This window comes from Vombatus ursinus, unplaced genomic scaffold (assembly GCF_900497805.2).
Source record: "Vombatus ursinus unplaced genomic scaffold, bare-nosed wombat genome assembly UNPS02014863.1, whole genome shotgun sequence".
Classification (NCBI taxonomy): Eukaryota; Metazoa; Chordata; class Mammalia; order Diprotodontia; family Vombatidae; genus Vombatus; species Vombatus ursinus.
The window spans coordinates 6,551,150-6,562,595 of NW_020954641.1; the positions used below are offsets into that span (position 1 = coordinate 6,551,150).

General features: G+C 38.8%; 1 pseudogene; it reads left to right on the top strand.

The window, feature by feature from the left end:
* Window positions 1-1,399: 1,399 nt before the first annotated feature.
* LOC114027587 lies at window positions 1,400-2,558 on the top strand (annotated as a pseudogene).
* The last annotated feature ends 8,888 nt before the right edge of the window (window positions 2,559-11,446 follow it).

The following is an 11,446-nucleotide window of genomic DNA, read 5'->3' on the forward strand; positions in this document are numbered from 1 at the left end:
TCTTTTCCCCACCTGTTAAAATACTTCCCTTCCTTCATAAGCAAGCTTAGATGCCACTTATTCCACGTAACCCTCTCTGATACCCCCAAATGAAAGAGATTTGTCACTCATCAAATTTTTCTAGAACACTTTAGCATTTCACTCTTACTTATATGACATTTTCCCTTTTATAATATTTATTCATATATATATCCTGCCCTCTCTGTCCCCCCCCATTAGATTGTAAGCTTCCTGAGTATAGGAGCTCTGTTTTCATTCATCTTTGTTTCCCTGCCCTAAGTGAAATACCAATGTTGAATTATCTTTAAGGTCAATAAATTACGGGAACATTTTCTGAGAAATCAGTGAAAAATATGAAAGATCCAGCACAAATTCTACAACAAAATACAATGGTCACTTGGGAAATATCAAGAATTAGGAGGGTGAGGTAGTAATAATTGCAAGAAAAAGCAAAATGAATAATGCAAATAAGGCATTTCATAGGATCACAGATTTAGAACTCACAGGCACCTCATAGGTCATGTCATCCAACCCCCTCATTTTAGAGATTAGAGCCAGAACCCGGATGGGGAAGGAAATATGGGCACTGCACCTTTTATGTTCCAAGGACTGTTCTAAGCACTTTACAAATATCATCTCATCTGATCCTCACAACAACTCTATAAGGTGAGTATTATTATGATCCCCATTTTACAGTTGAGTAAATTGAGGCAGACAAAAGTTAAGTGACTTGTCAAAGATCACACAGGTGGTAAATGCCTGAGGCTGTATTTGAACACAGGTCTTCCTGACTCCAGGCTTGGTGCTCTAACCATTGTGCCCCTTAGCTTCCTCTATAATTGAAGTGGATTGCTGAAGGTCACACAGGTAATAAGTAGCAAAACTGAGATTCAAACCAAAGCTTTCTGATTCTAAAGCCAGAACCTTTTCCACTAGATCATAATGTCTGAAATGAATGAATGAATCCCTAATTATATGTTTGTGTAGGAGAGACAACAACATCCTGGGAAATGCTTCTTAAGGGAAAAAGATTTTGCATTCAGATGAACTCTGGCTTGACTCAGCACGGCTTCCAGTTTACCTCTGATAAGGTACTTGTACAGGCCATGTTTCCCCAGGAGAGTGTTTCCTGAATAATTTCCCTTAATAGCTAATACAACTTGTTCCCATCCCCCACAATAATGGGAATTAAATACCAACAAAGTGAAGAAGTTGCTGGGGCTGAATGTGGAGTCAGAGCAATATATGTGAGCAATGGATGGAGCAGATGTCTTGGACTTGAATCTGAATCCACCATTTATAAGCTGTGTGACTTCATCTCTCTGTGCCTCAGTTCTCTCAACTATTAAATGAGTGGGTTGCTTAATCCAGGAGTTTAATCTTTCTGGGGAAGAGCAACATGGGCAAATCTAAAGAAAACAGTGTTTCAGGACCTAACAACAAGACAACAACTCCACTTGGGGAAGGTCCAAAGCGTGTGCCTGTGACTCAGCAGATTTATTCTCAGAATGTGTTACCTACAAATAGTGAGCAAGCTCAATGAGTCTTATGTTCCTCTTCTAGTTTCTTCCTAGGCACAAGAGAATGTCTCTAGTCATGTGACTAAATCAATTCAGACACAACAACCACAGAAGTTCCAGCCAGCACCTGTAATTCATCCTACACCAAGACCACCAAATAGCACTCTAAACACTGAGCAATCTCAGACATCAGTGTCTGCAAGCACTCCTGGAAAGGGAGAGACAGCAAGGCAGAAAAAACGAGCAAACAAAAAAAAGTCAGTGGGTATTGTATGACTTTGAAATTGGTCATCCTTTGGGAAAAGAAAAGTTTGGAAATGTTTACTTGGCAGAAGAGAAGCAAAGCAAGTTGATCCTGGCACTTAAAATATCTTTTAAAGCCCAACTAGAGAAAGCAGGAGTTGAACATTAGCTGAGGCGAGAAGTAGAAATACAGTCACATGTCAGGCACCCTAATATGCTGAGATTATATGGTTATTTTCATGATGCCACAAGAGTTTACCTAATTCTAAAATACGTACCTCCTGAAGAAGTCTATAGAGAGCTTCCAAAGCTTTCAAAGTCTGATTAACAAAGAATGGCTACTTATCTCACAGAGTTGGCAGATGCCTTACCATACTGCCACTCAAAAAAGGTGATTCATCAAGATATTAGAAGCCAGAGAATTTACTACTTGGATCAAATGGAAAGCTAAAGATTGCAGATTTTGGCTGGTCTGTTCATCATCTCAGAGGACAGCGCTTTATGGCATACTTGATTATCTACCTCCTGAGATGATTGAAGGTAGGATGCACGATAAAAAGTAGGACCTATGGAGTCTAGGAGTTCTGTGCTATGAATTTCTGGTTGGAAAGTCTCCTTTTGAAGTAGAAACATATTAAGAACCTTACAGAAGCATTTCAAAGGTTAAATAGAATTGACTTTATAACAAAAGGGGCTAGGGATCTCACTTCAAGACTTTTTGAAGCAAAGCATTTCAAGACTTTTGAAAGCACTTACCAAACGCTGACACTAAAGGAGTTCCTTGAACATGCTTGAAATGGTAGCAAGTTCTTCAAAAATCACCAAGCAGCCAAACAAGCAAAGACTCAAACAGTGCACAATCTTAATATTCTTGCCTTCTGGGAAATTTGAGCCAAGGTTACTGTGTTACCATACAAGAAATGCTACTAAAGTGTGATGTAGTTTTGAGAAATTGCCTTCTGTCTGGGCTGTTGAAGGGGAAAAACAAATTAACTTGAATGGTCAATACCTTGACTTGCACTAGTTGTGATCTTCAATTTTGTGAGTTAAGTGAGAAAACTCAACTACACTTAAACATCATTCTGAAGTAAGACAGTTAAAGGAATAAAAGCAAACACAAATTGCTGCTGCTTATTGGCTCAGTCCTCTGAGGCAGGTTGACATAGAGGAGCTGCCAAAGAGCCTATGTTAGGGTGCCCTAGACACTGAATGTTGAATTTGCTGAGAAAGTTGAACTATAGTTGTTCTCATCTTGGTATCTTTTAAAGGACAGTGCAATAGCTCCCCAATAACCCGAAGTGGTGGTGGTGGTGTTTTAATTTATTGGGCAGATGAGGCTTTTGTCATGTGGTCTGAATCTGAACAAAACTGGTAAATCCCTATGAACACTGATTTTCTTTTCTATACTGTTTGAATGTTGACTGTCCTACCAATTATTAAGTAAAGACTTGTTTAAAAGTATGTTCTTTGTACTTGATGGATAAGAATGGAAGAACAAAGATATAGTTACGCTATATATACTTGTAGTTGCAACCAACCAATATTTTAAGAGTTCAGTATGTTTTATAACTAAGCAAGCCCTCCTAGAATACGTACAGGATTGATAGTTGGCAACAATATTATTACCTATATATATTTAGGAGTAATGTCTGTTGCAAAGAAAAACTATTTAGAATGTAACCAATTCATGAAGTTTTTGTAACTACAACAGAATCATTTGCTAAAGTATTTACCTTATACCATGATTATAAGTTTTGATAGAAATATTGACTGATTTTTGGTATAAAATAAAAGAATTTCAATTAAAAAAGGAAGAAAGAAAAACAAATTCATAATCCCCAAGCTGTGATCCCCTGAACTAGTTAGTCAGCCAGTCTACAAAGACTGCACCAGGCTCTGGGCTAAGTGCTAAGCGTGTAAAGAAAAGCAAAAATCATCCGTGCTGCATTCAAGAAGCATGCATTAGATAATCTCTAAAGTTATGGCACAGTGGAGAAGGGGTTGAACTAGGGATCAAACAACATAGGTTTGAATTCTAGTTCTACCTGTATGACTTTGGACAAGTCACTTTACTGGGGACCTCAGTTTCCTCAACTATAAAAAAAGGAAATTGGACTAGATCAGCGTTGTCAAATTCAAAGGGTATAGATTGACTTAGAAAACCATGAATTCACATTATCTATGTTATGTGGTATTTTTTTATTTATTTTGTTAAGCATTTCCCAATTACATTGTAATCTGGTTCCTACCACTTGAGTCTGAACTAGATGACCCACAAGCTTCCTTCCCTCTCTAAAGCTACCATTGTCCCATCTCTAAATACTATCATCCTTTCTTGTCCCTATTAATTCCAGTCTCCCTAGGGAGAAGATGTTTTGCCAATACCTCATTTCCTCAGCTATCTCTCTTCATTTGCCCAAAGGCTGAAGTGAATGAGAGAAGAATTTCTTATTATTCTGGGATTATTCTGTCCTGAGTCCAAAATGAATCTCAGGTTGTATCTACACACACCAAACATCTGGATGGAAACAGAAAATCTGGCCCATAAATCCAAATATCCCCAAATATTTGGTTGTCTAGCATCATGTAGATCAAACATCCAGACCACTGACTGAATTTCTCAGTTTTCCATCCAGATGTTTGGCATCTGTAAACAAAGCGTATACCTCCCTGAATGTAGAAGCCATTCAATACATAAATGTCTACTGCCCCTGGAAACACTCAAGCAATGCCAAGCCTGTCACTTTGTGAATAAGAACTCTACTTTTTTTTTAACCTCTTCATCTAGATAGTAGCATTTGGCATCATGAATCTGATAGCCTTTCAGCCAAACCCAGTACATGTTTCAACAAGAGCAGTAGTTAACAGAACCCCAGCCTGTTTATCATTCTCTGTCCAGCATTAGCTGTAATCACATCATATTTTTGTTTATATCACAAATAACAAAAACCATGCATATTTTAACTTCATCTTTGAGATTAAAGTAAATACATAATTCTGGCAAATTACTTGGAATTACGGGCTAGCAGCATCTGGTTCGGATATTCTGTAGTCAATTGTTGGCACCAGCCCTGATACATTTTTCATTTGAACCAAAATGTTCTCAGAAACATGTGTTTTTTGTCCAATTTGCATGTAATCAGTTTTAGAAAGTCCATAAAGCTTAAGTAGAGGTTTTCAAAAATTAGCCACATTACCTGAATAGTGCAAACGTCTCCAACCCTCAAAAAAGTACCCTTGGCACACAAAGCCACTGGAGCTTTGTTTTCTGGTTCCAGGATCTCAGGCTAGAAGGAACCTTGGAAATCATATAATCCAACTTTATTTGACAGAGGCCAGAAGGCCAGAGACAGAACAAATAAGATGCCTAGGGTCAAACAAGTAGTTTGATCTTAGGCAATCAAATCCTAGTAATCCTAGGGTTTGAATAGCCAGGGCCCCGTGCCTCCAAAGCCCCAATGTTCATCTACTACATCATGCTCAGGTACCCTGGCTATGTTCTACTCCCTCTTCTCTTTGCTCTGAAATCCCATACCTCTCTTTCATGTCAAGTCCAATATAGCTTCCTTAGCATTTTTCCTCTTATTCCACATCAAAAGTACCCAATTACTTTTATAAATACTTGTTTTAAAAATATCACAGTGGTTTCCTGCTGCTTCAAATTCTGAAGGGTTATGCAGGATTTCTGGGTTCTTATAAATCTTTCAAACAGTTTATATTTTATCAACAAAGTGTACATTTTTGTAAGTGAGGATAACTCCTCACTGAGACCATTTTTTCAATCAGGTGACCTTTCCTTTTAAAAGAGCAAAAAGAGGTATTTTAGCCATTTAAAAAATAATTTGTGATGGCCACCTTGTATTCATTCATTTTGTCTCACCCACCTACAAGAGCAGTGTTTTGGGTTAAAAGGAAAATCAGAAGGGATAGCAAATTCAAAAACAGGCTGGCAGAGGCAAGGCAGGGTTAGACACTGGATTATTGTGTTTTCTGTATTTTTTTTCTTAATTTAATTCCAGGAAGGCCTTGGCTTTAGTTAAAACCGAAAGGGTCTCTTAACTCCAAGCCTGGACCTCTTCATCAGATCATCAGTACTTTTGTGCCATCACACAGGGAAATATTGTGAGGGTCACAAATGGGATCAGGTTCAACATTGTCCCTGGCCAAGGTCCAGTTGCTCAGTTTAACACTGTGTCAGCTCTTATGAGGCTGCCTGGACTGTATCTGCAAGGCTGTGGTTACAGCTGCTCAAGGGCCTAAAGAGAGGGACAAATCTCAGGGATCCCTGCCGAAGTGGTAAGATCAATCCAATCCAAGAGCGTTTATTAACGAAAGGGTCTGCTCTGGGTAAACCGGCATGAATGCAACTGAGCATCCAATCATTAAGCATTTATTAGGATCCTAGGATTGAAAGCTGCTAGGGGTCTTTGAGAACATCTAATCCAATCCTCTTTTTTGACAGATGAGGAAACAGATCCAGGAAGAAGAGTCTTGCTTAAGCTCACAAAGATAGGTAGAGGCAAGATCCTGAGCTAGGTAGTCTGACCAAATCCAGTATTCTTTCTATTGCAACCAGTTCGGACAACTATCCCTGCCCTAAGAGAACTTACAGTCTAGTGATAACAAAAGTAGGGTGGCTGGGCTATCATAGATGTTGCCATTGACTTTCAGACATCACTCTAGGAAAAGGGCCTTTAACGAGAACCACAGACCACCCCTCCAAGTGGTTTATGGGCAGATTTCAGGGGGTCTGTGAACTTGAATGAGAAAAAAAACTACATCTTTATTTTTACCAACCTCTGACTGAAATTTAGCATTTCCTTGAATTATTTAAAAACATTATTCTGAGAAGGGATCCCTAGGCTTCACCAGCCTTACAAAGTGGTTCATAACACATACCCCTTTCTAGGACTTAATGTTTTGGTTAACTGAAGTTCTAAAATACGTCTTGGGGCAGTCCCTGTTCTCAACCCCACATTTTTGATGAGGAATCAGAGAATTAGATCTGGGATAGACCTTAGATGTCATTGAGTCCAACCCCTTAATTTTACAGATGAGGAAATTGAGAAATAGAGAGGATAAATCATTTGCCAAGGGTCACACAGATTCTAAGTATCTGATGTAGGATTCAAACTCAGATCTTTCTGATTCCAAGTCCAAGGTTCCATCCACTGCACCATGCTGCCTCTCAAGGAAAAGTAATCACACACATAAACAAAGGCTCCATAGATTTTAGTCCTTTGGACCTCAACTACAGGGCAAATGAATGACTTTCTGGACCAGGGACTTTGAAGTGGATCTCTGGCTTCCATAGCATTGCTTTCTCCCACAGGAGCATGGGTGGAAAAAAAAACCTTTCATTAGCATCCTACCCGTTTTTAGTCATTTTTCATAGCAACTAGTACATTAGTTACGGGTGTCACCTTTTTTTCAATGAATAATCTCCTAACTAAAATTCCTGACTCCAATATCTTCTTTTTTCAGTCCATCCTTCACACCACTAAACAAGTACTACTGTTGTTGTTTACTTGTATCCAACTCTTTGTGACACCATTTGGGGTTTTCTTGGCAAAGATACTAGAGTGGTTTGCCATTTCCTTCTCCAACTCATTTGACAGATGAGGAAATTGAGGCAAGCTAGGTTAAGTGAATTGCCCAGGGTCACACAGCTAGGAAATGTCTGAGGCTAGATTTGAACTCAGGAAGATGAGACTTTCTGACTCCAGGCTCAGCACTCTATGCACTATGGCGCCACCTACTGCCCATTATGTCTCATACGGCTATCCTTCATGTACAGTTATCCCTTCCACATCACTAGGGTTAGGGATGCGGTGCCTCCTCGACCTAGAAAATCCCCACAAAATGTTTTGACCCTCCATTGCTTTCAGAGAAGAAGTCGTCCAGCTTTGCGGATTTCCTTCTCTTTTTTTGATATTATACAATGTTCTACATGTATTAGATGCATTTCTGAGTTTCTAAACGTTTTTATGTCATCTGCTGGCCTTCATGTGTCATCTGTGGTTTCTGCAAAATTCCCAAAGAATTCCTCCTTAATAATATCGAAACCTCGATGGACAAAGTCATGATGTGGAAGGGATAACTGCACTCGACATTATAGCCAAACTTGATTACTCTCTGTCAATTTTCCACTACTCTCCCTCCTCTCTGTACCTCTGTTCACTCATTCTTAGAACAGACTTCACTGCTCCCTGACTTTACCTGTTGAAATCCTTTCCTTTCTAAAAAAAAATCCAATTTAGATGCTTCCTCCTCCAGGAAGCCTTCCCTAAACTCCTTCCCCATTCTCTTATACCTCTCAGAGCACTTTGCCAGACTTCTGCTTTACACTTATCCCAGTCTCTCTTATATCACAGTTAGCTGTGTACGTGTCTTTACCTCTGTTACTTGTAAACTTCTCAAGAACAGCTCTATAGCCTGTCTTTGCATCTCCAGCACCTAGTACACAATAGGTATTTAACACAAGAGTTTTGTAAGATTAGAGGATTCAGAGCAGGAAGGAGCCTTAGCAAACCTAGTCAAACTCTCATTTTACAGAAGTGGATACTGAGATCCCTAAAGGCTATGACTTGACCAAGAACGATGCAATGGAAAGAGACCTGGATTTGAAGGGAGAGGACCTGAGTTTGAATCCCAACTCTATTACCTTTGTAATGGTACCTTGGAAAGATCATGGACTTTGGAGTCAGAGAACCTGGGTTCAGATTCTGCCTGTATGACCTTAAGCAAGACACTTATTCTGAGCCTCAGTTTCTTCATCTATGAAATTAGTGATTTGGATAAACTGGCATCTAAGGCCCCTTCCAACTCTCAGTCTATGATCCTAACAGTAATTCTTCTAGGGATAAATACTAAATGTTTGTAAATAGCTAGGATTCATTGGATTTAGAACTTAGTTCTGCAGACCCTGGATCCAATGTGCTTTCACACATTTTCTCTCTTCTATTCGTTTGCTAGTTTTAGAGGGAAGGGGTAAGAGAGCATAAAGAAATCTAAGGAAAGGTACCTGTCTTTGTCATGCTTACAATCCAGTTGGGGAGACAAGACAGACAGGCATTTAAATAACAAGGTACAAGCTGGAAAGGCTTCAATATGGGGCTGGTGATGGACGCTGTGACCATTTTCTGAGGATCAGCCTAGCTAAATTTGGAAAGACTCGCCCTGAAGATGGTTGTAGGATGATGAACGTTTTGGCAACAACAACTCCTTAAAACCATCCACCAAAGCTAGAGAAAGGCTGTGACCTACACTGGCAGAAGAAGCCCCTACACCACCGAATTCAGAGCCCCTTGGAATGATGAAGTAACAAGGCAGCAGATGATTAAGTCCCCAACATGAGATATAGACAGGAAGGGGGACAGGGGTTCAGAACAGGGAGAGACCATTATAGGCTATAGCAGTTGGAAAAAGCTTCAAGCAAGAAGTAGGACTTAAAAAAACAAATAGAATTTGAGGGGAAAAAGGTATGATAGAAAGAACAAAGGGAGGGAGACAAATATGCACCGTCTACCGGAGGAAAGGCAAACAGAAGCATTTGGCTAGCATGATGGGATGAGAGTTTATGGAGAAATAATAATAATAGCTATTATTTACATGACATTTTAAGACGTACAAAATACTTTACAAATATTATCTCATTTTATCTTCCCAATAACCCTGGGAGGAAACTGCAATTATTATCCTCATTTGACAGATGGGGAAACTGAGGCAGGGATTAGCTAGTGACTTGCCCGGGATTACACAGCTAGTAAGCATCTGAGCCAGAATTTGAACTCAGGCCTCCCTAACTCCAGGTTTGCTGCTCTATCCACTGCACCACCCAGGTGGTAGATTTAAGGAATCTCAGGATTTAGAATTACAAGGGACCTTAAAAATCATTAGGAATCATGGAAAATTGGAAAGAGTGCTGAGCTTGGAGTGAGAGGACCTGGATTCAAATTCTACCTACTGCTACTTACTAGCTGTATGAGCTTAGATAAATTACTTAACTTTTCTAGCTCCATTCCATCTCTGATCTCTTATCCTATTATTCCTAAGATCTTCTAACTCTAAATCTATGATCCTATTGTCTTGCTAAACTTCTCATTTTACAGATGAGGCAAATGAAGTCCAAAGAGGTAAACTAACTTACTCAAACATGCAGATCACACAGTAGCAGAGCCAAGATTAAACCCCTCATACCCTGACTACAAAGGTGATACTCAAAGATAGAGTTGGAAGGATGATCTGCTCCCCCCACTCCCTCCCAAAAAAAAAAGAAAGGATCCTGGAGAAGAGATTATGAAGTCTACTTTTTCCCTCATGGTAGAGAGGTGAGAAACTACTGGAAAAGAATACTGCTTACATTGTTAGACAAAGTTTCTGGATCAGATGTTTTTACTTAATTATTTTCTTTGCTCCATGGGAGGGCTCAGTCTGGTAGGAGTTGGGAATGACAATATAAAGACAAAGAGTATTAAAAAGAAAAAAAAGTAAGGTAGTTTCCTATGACTATAAGAGCATTTGAAAGACAATCTAAGGACCTAGGACTTAGTCCTATATGAAACAGGGAGCCATTAGAAGTGTTGGTTTGTTTGTTTTAAACAGAGAAAAAATTAGGAAATTTAATTAAGTAAATTAAACTAATTAAAAATTTTGGGAAAATTAATCTAGCAGGGTGTCTAAGATGGACTACAGGCAGGAGAGACTAGAAGCAGGAAAGACAGGTAAGAGATAATAGTTGCAGGAGTGTCGTAGGTTTAGAGATAAAAAAGGCTGTCATATCCAATCCTAGGTCATTGGCCTAAGTTCTCTAATGCAGCTTGTGGCAGAGCCAGGAGTTAGAAGCTGCTGGTTATAGCAAGCACCTAATAACATCCTACCAAATGCAAACTGATTCCATTCTAACAGAGAGGAAAAGATGGGTTACCATTGTGGAAACCATTTCTAAATCAACTGTCTATTTATAGCCAGACCATAGACATGCTAGAGAAAAGACCAAAATCAATACCAAATTAAAAGAAAGGCTAAAATTGACCTTTGAAGTATTAACATAAAAGGCCTATCTATTAAAAAAATTGCCAAAAAAAGTGAAAACAACCAAAATGTCCACCAATGGGAGAATGGTTGAATAAACTGTGATGTATTCATATTGATGAGTATCAAGATTATAATAAAATATGGTAAGAATTTTATGAAATAATGTAGAGTAGGGGGAAGCACTATCAGAAAAGCACAGTTTCCATTAATTATTGCCATATGAAAAGAAAAGTAATTGGGAATGAATGGACAAAGAATCTTAGTGGACATTTAGCAAGAGTGAATGAAAAACTATGGTATTTTTATGTGTGGGATTTCATTTATTTAAATGTAAATACTTACAAATAAAGTTTTGTTGTACTGAAATAAAATAATGTTTGTTATAGTTGTTGGGCTGTTTGTTTGTTTTTAATTGAAGGAGGCAGTGAGGAATATGGCCACAGCACTAGAATCAGGAAGACCTGGGTAAAACATTTAAAAATAAAAAAAGTCTTACACAATTTCCTGGAGGCAATCCAACCTGCTCTCCTCCTCTTTATTTCTAGGACTAACTCATTATTAATAAATAGGTGAACAAATGAATAAATCTCTAGCAAGAGAAAGAGAGAAGAAGAAGAAGAAAGAGAGAGAGAGAGAGAGAGAGAGAG